A 23,620-nucleotide genomic window follows, 5' to 3' on the forward strand; every position below is an offset into this window, starting at 1 on the left:
CGTGTGCCGGACCTGTTGAGCTCTCCCGACGACGCGGCCTCGCGCTCTTTCCTTTGGCGACGGCCGATGCATTTTCAGGACATTTAGGAAATTTATTCCCTCCCTTTTAACGGCCTCGGCTTTGATGCAGCGCAATTCAAATTTTGTCCGTGCTCTCCCTACTGGTACTACGCAAGTATACTGTTCCCCGATATTAGATCAAACGTTGCCCTGGATGAGCGTTCGCAGCGCCGTGTCTTTGCTTGGTGTGAATCGTGCGGGGTACAATTTGCTGTCTATGACTGGTGCTGCATGCAAAGTGTGATCTGTTGGTTCAACCCAACTGAACGATACTCTGTAGCCAAATTTCAATTCTAGAGCATACTAGTACATTCATGCTCAAAAGTGTCGGTTATAAGCTCAAACGTGTCAAAATTATTTACAGAAACGAAGCCGTGCCAGCCTACGTAATTCGTCCTGGAACGCGACGCTTTTTCGACGCCGCTGTACACATTGAGGTGTGTTTTCTCTTTGATATACTTCGCTTCTGGTCAAATATTTAGGGGAATACCCCAAGGTGGAGTAGGTTTGTAATAAGGGAGTAATTACTCATTGCATCCTCCCAAGCGCAGCCATACGGCTACAAAGGAAAGCTATACAGAGAAACTTCGTAGTTAAAGAAAAATTCGTCCTGATCCGGGAATCGAACCCGGCACCACCGCCTGCGGTGGTGCCGGGTTCGATTCCCGGATCACGACGAATTTTTCTTTAACTACGAAGTTTCTGAGAAAGCTGTATAGCTTTCCTTTGTAGCCGTATGGCTGCGCTCTTGGGAGGATGCAATGAGTAATTACTCCCTTATTACAAATCTACTCCACCTTGGGGGATTCCCCTAAATATCTGACCAACACCATTCCCACTTCGAGTTATAGATCAATTCGCTCTCGCCCTACCGTCTGCTGTGCTGACCATACTTCGCTTCTGTGGTTGTCAGTTTCAGGCGCACTCACTTAATGGGCAGGATTTCGCTGTATTTTATGGTTCGGGCGCCTGTTGCCCTGTTCACATCGTTGTCGGGCCTCGCTCTTTTTGAGCCGTCGGTCCCCGGTCAGTTCAGTAACTTCACTTTTAGGCAGTGCCTAAAGTCTGGCTCCATTGGAGGGGGGTCTCTAGTGGTTAGAGCATAGGTGGAAAGGGAAATAAAGAGGTAGAGAGAAAGCGGCTGTCGACCTACCTCGCACATCGTTTTACACAAATTTAAGTGAAGAAATCACTTTTCTCCTTGTCGGGTTTTTGAAAATGTCTTACTGAATTGTTAGTGAAAGTTACTGAGAAATTGTCGAAACAACCGAGAAGGGATGTTCTGGCAACCACTGACAAGAAAAAAAATATGGCAGCCTGCTTCGTATTCATGCAGTCCTTACGCAATATTCGAGCGTGGAGGGGGTCTCAGACCCGTCTTAAATGCTGGTGAGAGTCTCAAACCCCCTGGCTGCACTGGGTGCACGCCGACCTGGGCACCTCTGGTGTGACAGAGTGAATACGGTAAAACAGCGCCTGTTTAGGATGATGCATTAATATCTTCGCCTATATACTTTCTTGTACTTATTGCGTTGTGCGTGAAATAACTCCGCAAAATCAATCAATCAATCAATCAATCAATCATCGATCAATCGAGCAATCAGAATCAAAGCTTCCTGGACTGCGAGAGTAATTGGCGCTACAAAATATCGTAAGCGATACGCCTCACTGAGTTCCGCTTGCGAACTCCGAGGGCGTATTCAATTATGAGTATTTAAATACTGTTACAGATAGTGCTTTCTGATGCACAGTTCCGAATGACTGCTTGGAAAATGCTATTCGATATATTTTACTAATTTGCGAATCGTAGATCCAGTTAATATGTGAAATGTTTCTTGAAAACATTTTCTGGCTACTATGTCGATCCAGAGGTCGATGCTAAGTTGATTGCGTGCATTGAATTTTGTATCTCGGAAGCTGTTATACGCAAGCACTGCGGTATCGTATGTACCTGTTTCACGGTATATGAAAACAGTTTCGGAAATGCAGGAAAACAAGGAAAGGGAGGAGTGAAGGCGGAGCGCGCGGACTCTGTTCAAAGGTTCCACTGGATATTTTCTTCTTTTCTCGTTTCATTCGTTCGGTCGTGGACGTGTCGCGTCGCCTTTTCTCTCTATTCTCCCTGGAGAGCGGCTTCAGTCCACCCCTCCACGGTTGGACCGTGTGCATTGTTCTTTGTGTTCGCCGCTGCTCGCGAGACAGAGAACACTCTCGAGATCGCTTATTTGCTCTTTTCGTTCTGCTCCTTTGCAATGTACAACGCGAGCTTGGCCCGCTCAGAATAGAGGTATTTTCTTGGTGGTCCTCTTGGTTCTTCTTCGTCCGCGAGCATGGCGCGGAGCGACGGTTCTTCGCGGTGCTTACTTCAAAGTGGCCTCCTGTGATTGCGTTTCTTTGTCTGCTCTTTCTTTCCGCGCCCTGGGCAGCATTCTGTCAGGGGCGGCCCAAGCACGATTCCGATGCGCCCTTTCCAAGGGCCTGCTCTTGGCAAGGGCGCTTTCCTTTTTAAGCAGGCCCGCCGCTACCGCCTATCCCGACGTCGTGTATACACGGTTGCGCCTTTTGTTGTTACCGAGCGTTTGTTCTGACTCAGCCACGGCCAGTTTGCCGTGTTTTTCTTTTCTTTTTTTTTTTCTTTTTTTTTTTTTTTTTTTTTCACTGGGCAGTATTATATACGGAACAAAACACGCTGAGGACAAAAAAAAAAAAAATCATTCTGGGTCCGTCTCATTGCGCGCCCACGAGAGAGAGAAGCACAATACGGGACCCGAGAGGTGGCGTCGCCATTGAAGCAGTGCTGGGTTGGGACGGTTGGGCAGCCTCGGCCGAAATCACGGTCTCGCTCACGAAACATACGCCGCAGTGTCGTGTGAACGTAAAGAAATCGCGCTTTATGAGCGCAGCCGCTGCTGACATCGTATCACTACGTCGGGCATTTACGTATGCAGGGTCGCGTGTCATTGCAGTAAACCGAAAGGTTAGCAGCAAGAAGGCCGATCAGGCGCGTTTCGGAACTGCGCAGGGCAACGCGTTATGGATAACACGAGAGTGCGCGGCTTATTTGTGTGCGACGAGCTTCTGACTCGAAAGGGTCTCACGCCTAGTGGACTGTCACACCAAGACGATAGTCTGCTTAGAAAGTCGTCTTGTGAGGGACTGTCCAGGGCCCACTCAGAGTTGCTTTGTAACTGCTCTGAAAAATAAATGAATTGAATTGAATTGAAATGTCAGTCGAAGATGGAATGCAGTTACAAAGATGTGGTATTTCGACTCGGATTTGCAGGCCCTTCCAGAAAAGGCGAAGAAGGTGGGCGGGTGATTCCTACGAGAATGTCTGAGTGATGGAGGCGTTCTATACTGTGGACGAACCTGCGGTGGGCGATCTGAAACACTAAAGGTTTTGGCCCTTGTTTTTACTCTAGATTAGCTTGCTATGTTTTTGCTCGTCAGGATCGTAACGTGCATGCGGTCGAGGGACCTCGAGGCCTCCAGCGCGACTGCGCCAGCATGTGCCATTCTCGCTTAAGTATTTATTAATCGTCGCCTCATCTCAAGGTTATTCGGTCGATTGCTGAGCGAAATAAAACCTTTTGCGTTTCGTAGTTTCCCTTGCGAACTGTCACGCGGGTGGACCGGCGACGTGGTTGCAGACGCGAGGAGTCTCCGTTGTTCCCCTACAGTAGTTCCCTTCAAAGGCGGAGAACAACGTGCCGCCGGCGCGCTAAAAGGGCGGCGATCAGCGCCGCGCCGTCACGCCTCGAGGGAGCCAGGCCTTCTCGCCCGAGCTGCTTTTTTCTCTCTCTTCCTGAAGAGGCAGTGCCCTCGCGTAGCAACTCCACTTCCGGCGATTTCGCCCGCGCCCCGTGAGCGCTAGCTTCTCCCATGCGTTTCGGCCAGCAGAACCTCGACACTGTAGTTGTTACTTGTCTTCCCTCGTGTGGGGTGCTTCCTGCCGTTGCCCTGTCGGTGCAGGAACAGAACGCACGCTGCCCCAATCGCTGCGCATTTTAAACGCCCGTGGAAGCCTCCAGTACAAGGCCGTCGAACAGCGTCCTTAATTCCAACTATGATGAATTCCTGAAGCAAAGTGGCATGTGTGGGCACCTGACACAGTATAAGCATTACGTGAAAAAAAATGAGGAGCATCACCGCTCCGTCACACAGCCGAGCTGACCCGATGACGCTATTGTGTCTGGCAAGGAGAGATTTTTTAGTGAAATTATCTAACACGCTACTTTGTAACGTTCTTTGTTCGGTTTGATATATGGGGTTTAACGCGGCAAACGCGACTCAGGATATGAGGGAGGCCGCGCTGCACTTGATGTAAGCCCACCAGGGGCTCTTTAATGTACCCTCATCTTCTCTAAATAGTATCTTCTCTGTCTTCGCTTTGCTCGTAAATTTCTTTAACGACAAAAAGAAAAATGAGGAATGCAAGGCCAGCGCTCCCCTACCAAGCTGGTCTAAGTTTCACATCTATTGTAGGGACTGTAGCGTATAGTAATCAACAAATGATACCACGCACTCTCAGTGTGTCACCTTTCTCGCAGCGCCCTTCGCAGCTCTGCTTTGAGTTAGCTCTGAATTCCTGGTTGTGTTGTTCTCGCGCTGCAAGCCGCGAGAGAAGGTAGGGAATGCTTCGCTTGGCGTGCGGAAGCGGCGTGTACATGTCCCGTGCAAAAGATTGTCAAAGGCAAGGCAGTGCACGCGGGGAATGATAGGTTCTACTTAGTTGATTGGTCTTGCTAGATACAATCACATCGCATCTTTCGCCACAAGAAATGTGATATTACTCGTGGAATTAACCATTTCTGCCAAGGATCAATCTATATGCCTATATACCGTTATTTTGTGCAAGGTGACGTATAATGATTTCGTACTTTTTAGTTCTTTCTTGTATGATTTGTTGATATTGCATACCTCGGAGCAAAAAGAGACAAAATCGTGCTCGTGTAGCATGACAGGCATAAACAGCGCGCATTGGAAGAGGACACCAGAAAAGAAACGACGAGACAGACGAGCGCTGCCTGTCTCGTAGCTCTTTTTCTTGTGTCCTCGTCCATTGTTTATTTTTCTGTTTTTTTTTTCTTTTTTTTTTTTTACTCCTGCGTCCTTGCTCATAGGACAGGGATCATCCCACCGTACTACTTCTCGCGCCTTTTGGTAGCGGACACGGTGTGCTGAATTTGAAGCACTTATCCGTGTACAGCAATGGATGACACGCTTTCTGGTTGGTTTCCCTACATACCGGACGGTAAACCGCGCGGCGTCAACCGAGACGCTATGACCCGATTTTTCGACGTGTCCGAGCACGCGCCTTCGGGCGGCACGCGGGGGAATATTACGCCGCCACAAGACGACCGCTGTCATTCTGATCGGCGGCAGCAGGAGATCGAAGAACGGCTTCTCGTGCGCATTTGGAGCGCGCATGGCCACTTTTCGTGTCTACGCTTCGGAACAGTTGCGCGGCCAGTGGTTAGATCTGTCGGACTGTTGCTGCGTCTGTCTTTCGTCTGAGCTACGTCCCCCTGTGCACGCGAGCGCCCCATCTGCAGTCTACGTCAGGGGTGCACAAAGGAGAGACAGATTGTCCGTCCTGCTTCCTGGGCGCTGGTACCGCCGCAGCACGCAAGTTCAATTGGCGCCTTTGCCGCCTTGGGCGCTTCTCAACTCCGCGCTCTTCCCTCTGAAGCCTAGCTTTTTCTTCTCTTTTAGTGGATGTTGTTGCGTGGCGCCCTCGCGCCGGCTTCATAACTCGAGCGTGTTCGACACGCTTCCGAACAGCAGGTGGATTGCGAGACGGCGAGGGTGCGACGGGCCTGCAGCTCTCGCAAGGTGGCCCCTCCTCCCGGGGCTGTTGCCGTGGGAGAGGAGGAAACTTCTTCCCCTGGCCCTTCAACCTGCAAATTACCCCTCCCTGAGCCTCGTCCTCAACTCGGTAGCCTAGCTATTCGCCCGGTCACTTCGGCCGCTGCTGCTTTGCTTTCTGCTGCATTTGGCCCTCGTTCCTGCATTTCCTGGCAGTTTTTTTTTGTTTTGTTTTTTGTCTTCTTTGCGCCTCTGCTCTGCTTCCAAGGCTGGTCGCCACGTCGTCTGCTCCTTTTCACGCGGTCGTCTGCTTGTCCGTGCGTGTGCGCATGCAGGCCACAGCAGTTCGCCCGGTTTCGTCTGCTTCCTTTTTGCTGTCTTTTGCTTCACTTTCGTTTGGCTGGCGAGGTGGCGCTCCGTCGTTTTGACTCTTCGTCCGACGCTCCGGTAATTATGTTTTGTTTCTTATCACTATAGAGCTTTACTTATATATTTAGTTTTTAGCCTCTCCTCTGGACTGATCTCTGGTGTATCGAACCGAGTGGCAGCGCGGAGCAACCTCCAGTGCAGAAGGGGGAGGGGGTTGCGAGAGAGGAGGTTTGGAGAGGTGGCTTTTAGCTTACGCACCCGGACCTGGGAGTGGCGTTGCGTCTTCGACCTGCTCTCTTCCCAGTGCCTCTGCTTGGACGCGGCGCCGGCGTCTAATATACTATTTTCCCCGGGGCCTCCTGCATGCAAGTAGTAGCCGTGCCCCCTCCCCTAGTTGGCCCCCGGAAAGCGAACGGTGGCGTTCGGAGGCCGATCGCAAAACACGGCCATTACGAACAACAAAAGACGGAGGGCCCAGAAGAGAAAGGAGCGCTCCGAAGCGGTGGGAGGGGGAGGGAACGCTAAATACGAGTCGCTTTGGAAGCAGCAGACGACACGAAGCAGAGGCGAAGAACAAAAAACAGACGAACGCCGAGAAAGGGCGGTGTAGCAGACGAAGAAAACTGCCACGCTGGTAGAGGAGCCGAAACAGAAGCGGCTGCCGATGAAGTAAGTACATACGATCTTGATCGGGGCGATACGCCAGTGTCTCGTGGAATAAATTGCCCATCTGTCCTCCCTCGTCGACCGGACTTATGGGTTCATGAATTTATTAGCCTCCGCGAGGGAACATCGCCGACGCCCGGACGGAGTAATGGCTACGTCCGCGAGAAGGGGTCACGAGGCTTTTGATGGGTGCCCCCTTCTTCCTCGAGCCGCTTCGGTTCCCGGGGTTGCCTCGAGTGAGATGTGCGGCAAGAAAGGCGCCACTTCCAATGGCTATGGCCCCAGAAAGAACCGATAGCGGTACGCTAGCGGCTGCGATGTCAGGCGCTGAAGCTTCAATTCATGCCTACGCTAAAGATACGCGTGCGTCTTTTATTTCTTACGTCCTCACGGCAAGTATTTGCTAAGCTGACTGCAAGAGTATGTCATCTTCAGACTTCGGCATATTTGGTGAAGGAAGGGCAATTGCCGTCAGCTTAACTGACCCTTCTTACCTAGGTAGCCGCCCACAAACGGCTCAGTTTTATTTTTGAAATGTTGCGCAGCGCGTGTTAGTTGCTATATTCGGAACGCTGAGGCACTGACTAGACGTAAAGAGACCGTTTTGAGTGCCAGATGAAAATAAACACGGCGAGAGCAGGTCGTCCAACCCACTTTGTCGCTGCTCTACTTCGTGTTCGTTGAAGCTGGTGTTCGGGTTAAAAGTTTAACGCAACAGATGGTCGCAACAGGGAGACACGGGAGAGTGCCCCACTCGTGAGTGTTCAGTTATTTACGTCTAAGAGCCCATTGCTAATTTTTTCGCTTTGCTCATTTTCGTGCGTATGAGCGGCGCAGGCATGCCGAGTCCTGAATACTGCAACTGTCGGTGGCCTCTGGCTCAATTTTTTTTGTAATGTTAAGAAGAAAACTATGCGCAACTGTTGTGTGTTTGCGCCCCAATGTTCTTTGCGCACCTGAAAAATTTGCAGCTGTGTCTTTGATAACTTGCGTTGAAGCCAAGTTCTCGTGCTCCCAGTACTGGCTGAAGGATATATGCAGCATCCGTTGCACAGCTTGCTTGTCTCTTCTGCGGGTAAATCGCATCATTAAATCGTTTACTTTGGAATTGTTGGGCACATCTACCTCCCAGAGAACTCATGCGTTTCTCGCACTGCTTCGTTCTCGTCTAATTATTCTGCCACAAGCGGAGCGTACAAGTGCACTTCTCCAGGTTGCGAAAAATAGGGTGCGCAATTAGCTCCCAGTACGAAAGGAAACACAGCCGCATTCAACCATCCGTGGAAGACACAGTTTGTTTCTTATGCGTTGTAGATTTTTTTGTCTTCGTGGGTAAGGCCTTTCAGAAATTTTCAACTTGAATGTGCTGTTGTAGCGAGTGAATTTCTTCCTGTGCGAGCAGAATGCTCCCTTTAACATAATTGAAGCGGGCTGTACTTTCTTACGAATAACCTTCAAATCTGGCCTGGGGAGTAGCAGGCCAGATTTGAATTATTCGGGCCAACCTCTCTGCCTTTTCCTTTCAATAAATCCATCTATCTTCCCGCTCCTCTAGCTCTCGATATACTATACAACAATCCCAGACTTCCTCTCGAGATGACTGACACAATGGCGTACTACATGGAAGATAACGCCAGAGGTATAGGTCAAAAGGAGAAGTGGGCGGCGCGCGATTAAGGTGGAGACAGAAGCTCTCCTTTCTGGCCATTTTTCCCCAGCGCCCATAGGACCCACCATCTGCTGCTCAGAGCCTTCTTCCTTTTCCCCGACCCCTGCTTCTTCTCCGCCGGGCGCCTCCTTGTGCTTGAGAGACGGCCGACACGCGCCTTCGCCCTGTGTGGCGTCAGCTGCCGCCCCCGCTCCTAGGGGGCGTAAGCGCGGCCCGAAATCGAAACTGTAGCCAGCTTGGGCGACGATTCTTGTTTGGCTTGCCGCCGGCTGCTCTGCACGTGGGCGGCTCTTTCTCCTGCCGCCGCATCAGTTGTTCCTGTTCTTTGTCTTCGTTCGTTGCCTTCCCCGCCTCTCGCTGAGCCGGTCATTATGCCCTCGCCGAAACTATCGTTCTGGCCGTCACTTTGCTGTCTTTTTCTTCGTGAACTTTCGTTCCCTCCTGTCCTCTATGTTGAGTTGCGTGAGTGTTCTGCCTTGCTGGCGCCTGGGCTGCAATTTTTCGTCCATTTTTGTCATTTTACTCCCTAATAGATGGAGCAGTGTTCGAAGGTACAAATCTTTGTAATTACGTAAGCGTACCAGGCACCATGGAACTTCGTTTTTACCCCTTATGATTAGCAGCTGCGGTGCATTTTTCATGCGCGTCCGCGTTTCCCGCATTTTTGGCTCTAAGTTATTTTAGCACTTTGCATTCCAGCTTGAAGAACTCTGAGAGCTTCTGAAGTATATTCTCGAGTCCTTTCTCGCGCCCAAGTGTCTTTCCCGCTTGACTGCCCACTGTGCGTGCTTCTCTATTCACTTTGCGCGTTGCCCAGTTTGTCTTACTTGAGAGCCAGCTGCAATGCCGAATGCAACCTTGGAAACTGCGGACAGCACCCATAGTGAAATGAAATGCGCCGCTGCCACCCTCGTCCTGGCGTGTTAGGAAAAAACCCTCAAACTCAATTTTTTGACGCTGAATATAAAGAGGTGTGTTGTTCCGACGGAACAGAGGCATCCCCAGTTACATAAATTATCCGATTGCATCCGCCATTGCACAAAATATTCCTCACCAAATTTTTTTTTTTATCTGTGTGCGAGGAGAGAGGATGTACGTTTAAACTTGCGTACTTAAAAAAGTGAATGTTCTGTGTCTTTCCCTTCCCCTCGGGCTCCCTACACAAGGTAATGCTCGATAACGCGAATACAAAGTAGGCTGGCAGCGTTTCAGAGGTCACCCAGGCTTCCGAACTCTCGCAACAAAACAGGAAAAACAGAAACGGAGTGGATGACAGTATTCCGGTCCTAGCGAAAAAAGTGGTAAGCCAGTGCGCGCGCTCGCTCGGTCTTTCCATCGCGACACAAAAGCTCGCCGCCAAGGAATGCTCTGGTGCGTATATACTGCATGCATAGGGCCGTTTAGCTGATAGTGCTACGCGCCCGACTGTGACCTCATGGCGCAGCCGGGCGTAATACTACAGACGTTCGGAAATAGTATGGTGCACAACAATCGTATCCCCTTTCTCCCGTCAAAGGCCATTCTCGTGCATCGGAATTAAAGAGGCGCGGCATGCCAAGCTGCCAAGGCCTCTGGAGGTCGCTGTGTTCCGTCCCGACTCAGCCCATTTTATATAGTGTAAGCGCCATGGGAATGCAGCAGCCACCACATGCTCTTGCCCTCTGCGCTTGGCTCTCTCCCTGCTTGGCTTGCGGTCGCTGCTGGTACCAGGCAGGAAAATCCATGCGCGCACGGGCATATAAATGTTGTGTGTACATACGTTGTGCCGCATACTGTAAAGCTTTTTTGTTTTTGTTTTTTTTTTTCGCCCTTATTTTGGGGTCGAAACGCGAAGAGGGGAGCAGCGCTGAAACTCAAACAAAGCACGAAGTTTAACTTTGAGCTGAACTCCTGTGCGCGTGTGCGCGCGTCCGCTACGCTTCGGGCGGTGGCTTCAAAGTAAACAATCGTGGCTGGTGGAAGCAAATAAGGGCAGAGGGCGGGAAGAAAGAGCTGTGCGACTTGGAACCGAACAAACGCAAAATAACAATGAAGTGCACCAGAAAAAAAAAGAAAAGCGGCGCCATGAAAGTGGAGACCAGCGGCAAGAGCGCCCATGACGCTGAGAAGGCGCAGTTTGAGATGCAAATTGTCACTGATTTGCAAGTCAGCCCCCCGCTGCCGGCGTTCGGTGCTCGAGCGCATCGCATTCATGTCATGCAATGCGGCCGCCTCGGAAAGAGAGCAGACGAGGAGAGCACCCTGCGCGTCTGCTTTGCTCTTTGCGCGTCCTCTGTTGGAATGAATATGACTGAAATGAAGGAGACCTTACGGGGCGCTCCTCGGCCCGCAGATGGCGCTGCCCCCACTGCGCCCTCTTTGGTGCGCCCAGGGGTCATTCCTGGAAGCAAATGGTGGAGGAAAACTCTAGTCCAGAAACAGAAAGAGGGGTGAGATGGCCTCCCTCTCATTACAAAGGCAAGCCGCGTCCGCTTCTAGACGCATACGCACACACGTGCCGTCCGCGATTTAATTTCGCCCGCGTGTGCCGACGCGTCGTCGTTTGCCGCTGTGCGAGAGGACAGCGTTTGATGATGGCCGCTGTTAAGCTGAGTGCACGCCGCCTTTCTTTTCGTAATCGATGGGTTTTATTCATGAGGAAGGCAAAAGGCACGCCGCGCGTCCATAGAGTGACACGAATTTCGATCGGCGCTTGGACGGGGGCATCCCTTTCGATCTGTTTCCACGCGATATAAGTGGGAGCTTTTAATCCGTTTGTCCCGTAGTCGAGATCGTTATCGGCACGTTCATTCGATGGGATCGTGAGAGCAGTGCTGAAAGGTCGGAACCTTCCCCATCTCATCTGCTGTCGTTTGTTTGTGCCGCGTCGTTGTCATGATGTCGAGACTGATGGAATGCTCGACCCTTTGAGGCGCTATGTATGCTGTTGTGTACAAGAGGCTTTGCAATAACTTCCCAAGGCTAATTCAGCGTTTTTCATATCTCAAATAGTTCTGTTCATTGAGGCATGGTCGAAAAGAATTAAATAAAAAAAACTTACAAGGGTTCAACTCTGCTGAACCAAATATTGAGCGAAAGCGTTAGCTGCGTGTGATCGAGCGTTCTTCTCTTTTTCCCATGTGAAACGAGAGACCTAAGTTCGCTGCTCCTGTCAGCCCACACCCTACTGTCACATAGGTTGTGACGTCACAGCGTCACGTGGGTAAGACGTGGCTACCGGCCGCGCTACGCTGAAGGCTCGAAGCCTAGAGTAGTATTGCTTTCGCAATAATAATAAAAGCCGAAATAAGGGGGGGGGGGGATGCATCATTCAGAAAATTTCGGATAATGGCGTCATCTATCGGCATAGGCATGAAGTACTACCGAAATGATTTCGAGATTTTTCGTCAATGCGACGAGCCAAGGCGGGTGTATGACACCAGAATCGATGTGTTATCGGCCCATTTCTTCGGATTCGCGCTGATTGGAGCCGTTAATATTGGACAAACATTCGCAACAGACGACAGGACCTTGAACTGGGCCTCTCTATTTTGAAAAGCGTCCGCCTGCTTGCTCTCGTCATATCGCGTGCTGTCAATTCTCTTAGCGGGAGAGCTTCCACATCTGTACAGGACGCTACGTGCGCGCGACTGTGTATATACACCAATGGTATTATATATATATATATATATATATATATATTGTAGTGTGGTAATCACCTAGAATCACCTGGGTTCACCGAATAAACACACCCCTACAATATATATATATATATATATATATATATATATATATATATATATATATATATATATATATGTGTGTGTGTGTGTGTGTGTGTGTGTGTACAAAGCTCCCCCTGTCCTTTCTTCCTATCGCTCCCCTCTATACTTCCCCTCGCTATCTTCTCCCTATCCCCTTTTCCTTCCCGCCGGCCGCCGCTCAAGTGTTTCAGTTTTTTAGATAGCAGTTGCCGCGGCCGGCAATACTCTTTTGCTTCCTTTTGATTATAAAAAAAAAAAAAAAATAAACCACTATCACCACCAGAGCTTCCACACTTGTGGCGTCGCTGTGTATCGCGCTGTCCTCTCTGAACTAAACTCCCCTCTAAGTGATGCGAGTTGATTCGCAGGGCGGCGCGGAGGCCTCGTCTTCCAGCGTTTCCCTGGCGATGGGCTCCCGAGACAAGGCGGTTAATCTGGTTATCTCAGCTGACCGGCGCGTTCTCGCCCGCCGCGCCCCGGCCGCGCTGCGGACTGGTTTGGGTTGCGCGCTTAACCGAGGCCCCTCCAGGAAGTCCTGGGGGAAACTAATTCGGCTCTTTTGCCTTCATATATGGCGCGCGGTGGACGCGCCGATAAGCTGGCGGAGCCGCGAAAAAGATGGTACGAAAGGGTTCGGCTCGTTAATTACTGGCCGACGCGGGTTTAAGGCAAGCCAGATTAACGACCCTTCGCTCGAGTTTAAACTGCTTGCATGGCTTTGATTCTCTTTTTTCTTTTCTTCTTGAAACTATCGAAGAAGCTGCGAAGCCCGGCCGCCCGCATTTCGCCCGAGGCAGAACGCTCGGTCGCTTCCTCCTCGGTGTTGCCGAGTCGCACAGGGTTTTTGTGGTATTAAGAAACGTATTTTCTCGAACCTGTATCGTTTTATATATTCTCATTATCCGTTGAAGCCGCACCTTGCGAAGAAAACTCTGCGACGCGTGTCCTAAGCTAATTGCTCGATTTTAAAGGTGAAGAAAGCGGACCTTTGAAAATGAATAGCAGGTACTTCTGTCTTTGTGCATTCGCGTGGGAGCATGTAACGCGGTTTCCCGTTGCATCGCTTGGTGTAAACGTCACAAGCAGCGTGGCTGTCCGGTAGTTAGTCTTTCGCCGTCATTTTCAACATGGTCCTTAGAGTGACAGCAGCAGCTGCCTGGAATTGGCAGCTTTGTTAGCACCCCCCTCAATCCAGCAGCCCACAGTCTGGGTGTGTCCACCTATAATTCGTCTCACAAGATGTTTGCAGCACTGCGAGAGGCAGAGGCACACCGGTCCAATCAGGATCACGCGCACTACAATAGGCAATTGTGCTCCTACGCGCCTATCGCGTCCCCGTGACAGTAGGAGCACAATTCTCTATTATAGTGCGCAAGGGCGAGATGTACTTCGGAGCACAATTGCAAGGGCTCCTCTGTCTTTCGCAGTGCTGCCGATATATCTTGTGAGACGAAGTATAATGGACGTGGTAAATTCGGTCATTGCCGATTGGCTCCACATGCGGAGGTGGCGGTTGCTCTGCGATAGCCAGCTAAAACATGTTTTTTCTGCTGTTGTTGTTGGCCTCTTTCCGGTTGCGCCATTACCTCCTGTTCCGTCTCAGTTTAAACGTCCATTGTAGTTGTGCGAATAGTTGCAGTGCGAATATGAATACCATATAGGCTTTGCTGTGAATGGTTACTCTTGAGTCTTGCAAAGCCGAAGTGGCGGCTCTGACTGACTTTGAAAGCTGCGATAGTAATTAACGCCTGGAACGCTCTCGTTGGCGGTGATGCAAGGAGATGGCTCCGCCATTAGCTTTACTAAGTTTTTTTTTTTGTGTTTTGTTTTAAGCAAAGAAGGCACGTTGCAGACCGTTGGAGCCGCGCCCAAATGCGCGCGTGCGCACTTGATGGAAATAGGGGCCTGCACAGAACAGATCGGCCCCAGTGACTGCGTCATTTGTGATCGCTCTTATCAATCCACTTGCTGTTATCAGCTCGGCGCTCTACCTGCATGAATCTTCTGATCCTGGCTACTTTCCTAATAATTAGTCATATATACAGTGGGAAGAAAACAGCGCACTGTTGGGACATGGGCAAAGAAAGAAATGACAACACAGGGCTGTGTTGCCGTTTGTTTGTCCTTGCCTCAAGAGTACGCCGTTGTTGTTTTTTTTCCAAGATGAACTACCAGCTAGCCCGTTCTTCCATCCTTGCACATATACAGTGTTCTGCAACTTTATCGGAACCTTTTAGAAAAAAAATCACCCGCCTCAACTGGATGCTCCTTTGAGCTGAAACCGCGCATACAGCTTGATCATTGTTGACCCTTCTATGCCTAGAATGTCTCACAATGGCACTTATGTGGTTTAGCCGCGCACGATGAGAAACCATAACCCTCTCCGACGATACAGAGCGAGCAAAAGACGCCAAAACAGTTTCCAGCAAATGGTAGTTGTGGCGCTATCTGGCCTTGCTGGAAGAAAGCACCGCTGGTCTAAGCACCAAGACAAGCGTGGTACCTTTTGTTAATGATGCAAGATGGCACCACCACTGTCCTTTACCGAAAAAGATGGTGTTCGCGTTTTTCGTTCCTTCAGTCTCGTCACAGAAGGTTCTGATTTCTCATCATGGCAGTAAAATCAGGTAAGCACCACTGCAAGTCTTACTAGAAAACGGAAGAATCGACAACGCGTAAGCTTTCTGCATGGTTTCTCCGCAAACGTGCCTCCGGTGGGGGCGGGAGAATTTTTCAAAGTCGTTGCGACAACGTTGCAGAACACTGTACTTCCATGCCGGAGTAAAGCCGAGACACGCCATCGAGTGTGGCCTACAAGTACCTTTAATTCGGCGAGCAGGTAGGCTGGCCTCGACTGGTTGCTTGCAGCCTGTTTGTTCTTTACCTCCGTTCACGTCTGTAGCGCTGTGTTTTTTCATCATGTCACCATACCAACTCGCCCAGATGTCTCTTCTATTACGTGAAAACATACATAATACTGCATGGTGCAGAGTGTTACATCCATATATACAAGCTTAGAACAATCGAAAAAACGAGTATGTCACATATATCGAATATATGATTACGGATGATAACAACTATAGTTTCCTAGCTAAAAGACGCAGACTATCTAAACAAACTGTACATTTCAACGCACCTTTTCCGACCATAACATATTTTAACCTTGCTTTTGGCGCATGATAGCCTTAGTTGCTTATGCGCCATAAAACCCAAGAAAACAGAACATAACACAACTACTACAAAAGGCATATGACAAAAAAAAAAATTACAGCCGCAGAGTCAGTGACGGAATCAATATTAGTTCTGATTAACGACCAAGCCACAATCAAGGTTCAAAATACTAAAGAAGAAAATCGACAATCATGAATTCACAATTTGAATCAGTGCACAAACAGGCGAGTAAAAATAACATAAGGAACAAGGAATTATGCAAATAAGGAATATAATTATTACTGCGATGATTATTAGTTCATCTTCAATCGAGGAACTAAACTCATGTAAAGATGAGCTGTTAGTAATACCCGTGTTTAGAGTGTTCCATTCTCGTGTTGCCCTTGGAAAAAATGAGTATTTGAAAATATCAATATGAAATGAAAGTTCGCCTAATGCATGCGTAAGGCTATAACGGGTTAATCTGTGCGAGGTCGCCTGTGATTCAAAGCCGACTCCGCTATCTAATAAAATGTGCGTACCAGTATCGGGTTTGTTAAAGAAAAAACTAAAGAAAAAAAAAAACGTTTGCAAGATCGGATCAAGCTCTTCGCGTTTCATTTCTGTTCTCTGTGAAGTGCGGGGAAAGGATGGAAACGACTGCCGGCCGACGTTAGTTTTCTCACGCTTGTATAGTTGTCCGCCGAGCGCGAATATCACTCCGTGCACCCTTCTTTCTCGCTCGTGTGCCTGCAGCTAATGAATGATTTATGGAGTCGAAGAATCCTTTCGTCCGCTGGCTCCTCGCGCCGCGGTGTACGCGTCCTCTCTCGCTGCACAGGGCTCCGTGAAAAATGGCCCTTGCAAATGCGTTTCCATTGCAGCTTCTTCCGAGCACTCACAAAGGAATTCCGAGCACCAAAAACCACGGAGTGACCGCGAGGCGGCAGACCCCCCGCGGCTATGACGGACGATTCTTTTTGGCCCAGCACACAATGCTTGACAGGACTGCGCTGGCTGTCGAGTTTTAGGGAATGCCTCTTGTCGCAGAAGTCGCGCCTGTTTGTCTTGTTCTTCTGCTGCCGCCTCTCAGCTCGTTATCTCCCTCGAATACCGACACCCCTGTTTCTCCGAGCTTCTTTCGCACCTGCTGGGTTGGTTAAAGCCACTGGGCAGGACTGGGGCGAATGCATTTTGCCACCATCCCGTTCGGTGTGTTTCACCGTGCGCTCGCACTGGCTGCATCCAGGAAGTGCTCAGCCACCAGTGCCTCGCTCTTCTCTCTCTCACTTTGGGTGTCGCGCTGTTCCTTCTCGGCCCGGTTCATGCGGGCCCTTCTTCGTCATCATCGCAGCCCCTCCGTCGTCGGCGATGAAACGCGATATGGGCCCACTTCGCGCGACCTCCCAGCCTGCCGGCGGAAGAAGCGCGCAGCGGGGTGTTAACGAGGAAACCGCGCGCTTGGTGGGGTGCTCTGGTCGCGAGCGATCGTCGCTTGACCTCCGTTGCACACGTGCACTCTCTCGGTCAGCGCGACGCTTCGTGCGCTCCGGCGGGGACGCACTGTTATTGATGGGCGTGCACATTAGTCGTTAGCGCGATCGCTTTCCCCGCAGTGGTGGTCGAGAGGCTCCGCCGCTGCACCAGTAGCGGCGGTGTGCGAGTTCGCTTGCGAACGCCAGTGACGCGGCTAGTTGGTTTCACGAGCTGGCCATTTGATTTGTACACTCGTAGTTTTGTGGGTGATGTCTACGTTCCTTTCGGGCGGCAATTCCTTTGGCTCGCGACGCCGAGTGGTTACCCAGCGCGTTAATTTATAGCTCGTAACCAGCGCAGCCTGTCATGCCACTGTGGTCGGTCGTATACTGTCTCCCGTTGCGAGATTGACTGTCTCGATTGGTTACACGCTGTATCGCGCGGTCTTTCGTTCTCGGGGTTACACGTGGCGATCGTTTTGGTAATCATACGATCCACTCTTTCTGAGTCGGTATCGCGCCCTCGCCCATTAGTTTCTCGTTCTCTAGTACGGCGCAGATGTCCGAGTGCTGGAAAATGTTATGACCATTTGAGCGTCCTTCTCGGGCTTATTTATAACTTGGCATTTTCGTTCTTTTTTTTTTTTTTTTGTACCTTGAGATGAGGAGTCGAGCTTTTCTGTGTGTTCGCTTGTAAGCAGCAGCTGCCTGAAACCTCTCTCACATTAAATGCGTATCCGTCGCCAATCCGGGAGTTTCCTGCTGCGCCGTCACTTCGACAGCATCTCCGACCCACCGGTTCACCATGGCCAGCGGTTCGGCCAAGCCGCAGGGCGCCATGTAGTTAGGCCTCGCTGGCGCGGCTTGTGATGCGGGGGCCCCCACCGCGCCGAGCAGCGTCGATTTATAAAGCGTTCTGTTTTTCGCAGTCTGGCGCGTTAATTACTCGGCGTGGTTGGGCTGCGCCAGGGGTGCGCGGACCTGGCAGGTGCAGCCGTTTGCGGCGGTCGAGAGACACGAGGGGTCCATTAATCTTTATAGCGTGGACGAAACGAGCCGTGATATCCACGTGCTAAACGAATTCTCCCGTAGCCCTGCACTGCAATGAGAGAGGAAGTGTCGCTGTCGGGGCATGGCTACTTGAATTATTAAGCACCTCGCTAGAGTCCAGTGCAGTCGCTATTTCTGGTGTTTCCGCTCTCTTCTTTTCCACGGTCTTTCCGATCTCCGTCCTTGTACAGCGATAATCGTTTAAGAATGAGAGCCCACGTTTTTGCTGCCTTGCATGCGAATTCACCATGAGGGAGTCTGTTCCGAAAGCCCAGAACTGCTTCCTGCAGAATACAGGCTTTCATCAGCATTTAGTGATTCCTTAAATGTCCCATTAGGAACATTAAATTAAAAAAAAAAGAGGGGTGTGTGTGTGTGGGGGGGGGGGGGGGGGTCAACAGAGTGAAAATATAGTCATACATAAGCAAGTAAACATGACAAAGCGCAGAAATTGAATGAGAATCAAGTTGAGCAGGAAACCTCGGGTGATTAGAACAATGCAAACGGAGGAAGCAAACTGCAGTAAAATGCAGGCAAATAGATGGTGACGCGGCACTTCAAGCAAATCGCATTGCTTTCGTTTACTTTGCCCTACTAGGACTAACACGAAAAAAAGTTTGCCTTCCGGCAATATCATCGCAGAATGCTTTATCGAACGAGGCTCGCTCTGGACTGCTAGCTGCGGCTGTCATCTTTCTAGCTGATCTGAAGCGACAAGGCGTAAATAAACGCGCTATAGATATACAATGCAGGTGAGACGTTACCGTGGGTATTCTTGATTTTGGGCCTTTTCTTTTTCTCGTTGCTAACTCATTTGAACAAGAAGGTTAACTGTCGCATCATTAGTCTCAGCTATTCAGGGTTCTCAGTTCTAGTCTGAGTACGGATAGGCAGCGTGCACATACGCCGCCCGAACACGTGCACAGAGCGAGCGAAGGCGGAAAATGGGAGGAGATTGCCGCGGTGCTTCGAATCCTATCTACCACACTTTCTCAGCACTAGAAACGGCAGGGTGAGGGGAAAAATAAAACATTGTTTCAGGGCATAATCCCTGTTTCTTGGGGGCGTGGATCAACTTTCCGTATTCGCTTAAATCCTCCGTGAATGCGCAGAAATTAATGTTAATTTGATTATTACATGTTCCACAGCTTTTCGGTTGCGGATGTACTCCGGGTCGAGGCGTTGCCCTTCAGTCGTCCTGACGGCGCAGAACTTGTCCCGAAGACAGCGAAGCTACGAGGAGCAGCCAGGGCGCAGATTGCCTTCCGGAACAAGGAACAGCTGACTTGTAAAAACAAGAGGAGAAGAAAGACGAACGCAGCCGCAATGACGCGTCACCGAAGAAAGAGATGCCGCCTTCACCACGGCGAAGGGGATGATGGACCTAGCTAGGCATGGAACGCGGCCGGAGGTGTAATGCCGGACGAAGAGAAGCTAACAGACGCATCGCGCTCGGTTGGCCCCTTCTTCAGCAGGCGTAGAAAAGTGAGGAGGTGGGGCAGCGACGAAATCGGAACTTCTTTCGCGGTCGGTTTCCGCTGATTTCCCGCGAGGATTGCCGAAAATGGGGTCAGTTAGCGCAAGATTTCTCCCCTCTCATTCGCCCGAGCATTGCTGCGAGCCGAACACTCCGTCAGTCCTTTCTCTGAGCGCGCGGAGGTTGGTTTCGTTGCTTTTCGTGGGAGAACTACACATCTTTGTCTCGAGGCTTAGATGCTCTCGAGCTGTGTCGTTTCTCTTTCCATTCGCGTCGCACGCCTCCGGAAAGGCTTGATTCTCATGCCATCTGTCGCCTCTCTTTTTATTTTGTTGTTGTCTCCCTCTCTTTAGTCACTTTCGTTTCTTTTGGGAATGTCGCAAATCCTTCGGCTCTCAAATCTCGTCTGGCAACATCCCCCCCCTCCCCCCCGGGATAGCTGGCCAAATGCGCTGCCTTAAAACCCAAGCACGGCTGTAACGAGTGAGGGTAACGACCATTGGAGCTTTTTTCGCGGCGTTCTGCGCGATGTGTGTGTGTGTGTGTGTGTGTGTGTGTGTGTGTGTGTGTGTGTGTGTGTGTGTGTGTGTGTGTGTGTGTGTGTGTGTGTGTGTGTGTGCGTGCGTGCGTGCGTGCGTGCGTGCGTGCGTGCGTGCGTGCGTGTGTGTGTGTGTGTGTGTGTGTGTGTGTGTGTGTGTGTGTGTGTGTGTGTGTGTGTGTGTGTGTGTGTGTGTGTGTGTGTGTGTGTGTGTGTGTGTGTGTGTGTGTGTGTGTGTGTGTGTGTGTGTGTTTCCGAGTTTAGATGCGACAGCGATGACGTATATATACAAAAGAACCGCAGCGTGAAGTTGCGTAATGCGCCTCCCGCTTGAAAAAGGCGTGATTTTTCTTGGAAAATAAAATTGCAGACAAGGGCGCCAAGGAGCGCTGCTGATTTAGCAAAGCCAATTCTGTCTTCGGCTTCGCTGGGCGTTTCTTTTAGATAAAAGATTTGAGCGGAGTCGTTTCAACGTTAGAGTCTCTGCGCTGCTTCTCGTCCTTTTTTTCCGGAAGTACGCGAGTGGAAGCCGAACGTTGTCCACTTTTCTCGATAGGGGCTCCCGTCGGCGCAATAATACATTGTTTCGCGCCAATCCGGTTTCACTTCGGCAGAAGACGCTTTCGGGGGCCGCGGTCATCGTCGGATCTCGGGCCGTTTGTCTCCCGGCGAGCGACGGCGCGGTCCGAGGCCGAAAATCTTGTTGAAGCCGTATACATCTTCTTGTGGAGCGAAATCGTATTCACGATACGCCGGGCCCCTGAACTCCCCTTTCTCTCTGTTTTTTTATGCGAAGCTACTATTTCCCGCGTTTCACGAAAAAAAAAAAAAGAAAGGAAAAGGTTGCCTCATTGATTTTTATGCGTATTTTTGTTTGCTTCCAAATACTGCCATATCATTTTACCGGCGCATTCCTGACACCAATAAAAAGTTAATAACTATATATCCTTTGAAGCGAAAAAGAAAGGAATTACTTCAAGCAATTATTCCAGACAGTGATCACCTTCATCTCTCTTGCATGGGGCACATGCAAGCGGGAAAAGGAAAAAAAAAAAATCCAGATTTAACGTTAACCTCGGCGAGAATGTCACTCTGACCACTTGTCAAAATAGATGGTTGACGTTTCGGAACCCGTAGGGGTTCCGAAACGTCAACCATCTATTTTGACAAGTGGTCAGTGACCCTACAGATTTTTCAACTATGCTACTACCTGACCAGACGGCGTTCGGATCCGTCAAACCTTGGATTATAATGTCACTCTAGTTTTTTCAGATCATGTTTTGTCTCATTCGCCTTCAATGTCCTGCCAAGGAAGCTTGGCATTTCATGACGTCTGTAAGGGCCTTTACGTGTCATGTACTGCTGACATGACTACGGAAATAGCAAGAGCTTAATAAGAAGTGCCTTTCCGTATTTTAGTGAGCTCGCGTGCGTGTGGCAAGACATCCTGCTGGAAGCATGACACGCTCGTTGTGTAGGCGGTCTTTGTGAATTCGATCGAATACTGGGTACTAACTCGTAGTCGCATGAGCCCTGCAGCCAATGTAATTAGGTTTTATGGCATGTAACATAATTCCTATTTCTAATAACTTCAAGTTAGCGTCGGGAGGAGTTCATGGTTGAAGAAAGCGCGAACTAGACACAAAGACGAAGAAAGGAACGACGGTGGCAGGCGCTGTCTAGTTGGCGCTGTTTTCAACCATGAATGTAAACCAACTTGCCCAATTTTTTCTTCTATATTCGCCTAATGTTATGCACAGGGCCTACTTCCCCAATTTTCATCACCAAAGAAAATCACGGACGTGACACGTGCTAATTGTAGTGAAATAGATGTGTGCCCGGTTCTCCACTGCAGAAATTGACTTTCTCTCGCCTGTTTCTTCTTGCAGTTCGAGGACTCGTGCGTGTTTCCAATCGAATCGGAGACTTCTCGTCTAGGGATTACCAGAGGCCCCAACACTGTGAGTACTGGAATGAGTTCTTGTGGGTTTTGTATGTCCGTGGTGCATACTTATACTTGCTGAACCAATGTATTCGGACTAACTATCCGGGAGCCGGCACAACATACATGATCCTTGTGGACGAATTTCTTTAAAGCGCTCAGGTCACTATTGTGTGCAGTGCACCAGTTTTCTGTCGAGACAAACTTTCTGATCGCGTTCGATTCGAGTGTATAGCCTTTTACGTGGTGTCTTCGGTTCCTCCTCGCTTTCTGCCATTTCATTCTTTTCTGCGCTCACAATTTCGTATCAATATGTATATATATTCAAGGAAAGCATCGTCATTCCGAGCAGGCTGAGACGCGAACCTGCGAACCCGCTGAGCTTTTTCCCAATATGAGAAAGTGTTGCGAGGAAACAACAAAAGATACTAAATAAAGAAGCATAAAAAGACGCGCATCATCTGTGCCAGAGGCAAGGTTGCGTCCACAGTGCTTTTTATTCTTCACGCGTATAACAGACGTTGTACACTGCGCTCTTCCCGCCGACTGCAGCCGCCTTAATGTAATTGACATGCTGATGGCGAATACTTTCATTATTTTTTTTTTTCGATGGCGTCGTCTGGTGATTCGTATTTGCTGACACGGCGAGTGCAGAGACTGAGATTTCCGTGGTATAAGTAGTTCTTTTTGCAGGGCGCTGCCGCTCTTACAGCGCTATAGTTCCGGGTTCGCTGCACTTCAAGCACGGCTTGCATCAACGCTTTCTTCGTACGTAGGCTGGAGCTTCCGGCGTGTGCATTTTCTGAGAACATTCTGGTCACCTCGCTGCGGCACAGTTTGACACTCTGGTTCAGTCCCCGTAGAAAATGCAAACTTATCGAAAAATCGAAAATAACCTTTATTAAATGCATCTTAAAAAACATTTATGTTTTTCCGTCCTTGATTGTGGTCGCTGATGGGCGGAGCCCTTAGTCACAGTTCACATGGACCCCGATGTCTGAAGCGATCCGGCTTGACCGGCCGATCACCTTTCCATCTCAAAAATCGCTCGGTCCCTGGTACAATCGTCTCGACTTCTACTCTGTCGAGGTCATGTAAACGCCTACGCACAACGCCATTGTGTGTGCGAGATCAGTGCCTCTCAGCTGGCTATCCCTTCCAATCGCACGTGGCACATACTCGTTTGCAGCGCCTCACCATTCAGGGAACCGAGTCATCGCAGGCTATCAACGCGCCGTTCCCGGCCAGCCAATTGTTTGTTTTCGCTCCTTTTCTGGCGGCATGAGTTATCGTTTCCTTCTTGCGATGGCGTGCCCTTCTGCATCTCGTCTATGAGAGCAGCATTGGATGGTACGTCCGCCCGGAAGCCTCCGGACTCTGTATTCGTGGATGCGCGTCGTCGATGTCGTAGCCGTAGATACACTCATCTGGTTCCACATAGGTTCCAGTTATTAAAGTTATAACCGGCACGTATGTGGAATCATATTAAGACTGCAGAGATGGGGACACGCCGCGAGGCGCGCGCTCTCAGTACCTGATAAATGAGTCGGTTATATAACATTGCCCGGGGCAAAGTATCGTTCGTCGCGGTGGCGAAGACACGCGACGTTTTGGAAAATTATCACCCGCGCTCAGCCTGGCATGTGACGCGACCATGCTGCTTAGAGGCACCT

General features: G+C 50.0%; 1 protein-coding gene across 1 annotated transcript in view; it reads left to right on the top strand.

Moving 5' to 3' along the window:
• The first annotated feature begins 21,896 nt into the window (after positions 1 to 21,896).
• LOC146180816 (latrophilin Cirl-like) overlaps positions 21,897 to 23,620 on the top strand; it is a 301,055-nt gene continuing 299,331 nt past the window's right edge. The window contains exon 1 of the mRNA XM_084576153.1: positions 21,897 to 21,966. The gene's annotated coding sequence lies outside the window, so the exon portion shown is untranslated. The remainder of the gene's footprint in view (positions 21,967 to 23,620) is intronic.

This window comes from Amblyomma maculatum, chromosome 8, assembly GCF_055883805.1.
Source record: "Amblyomma maculatum isolate TAMU_Amacu chromosome 8, ASM5588380v1, whole genome shotgun sequence".
Classification (NCBI taxonomy): Eukaryota; Metazoa; Arthropoda; class Arachnida; order Ixodida; family Ixodidae; genus Amblyomma; species Amblyomma maculatum.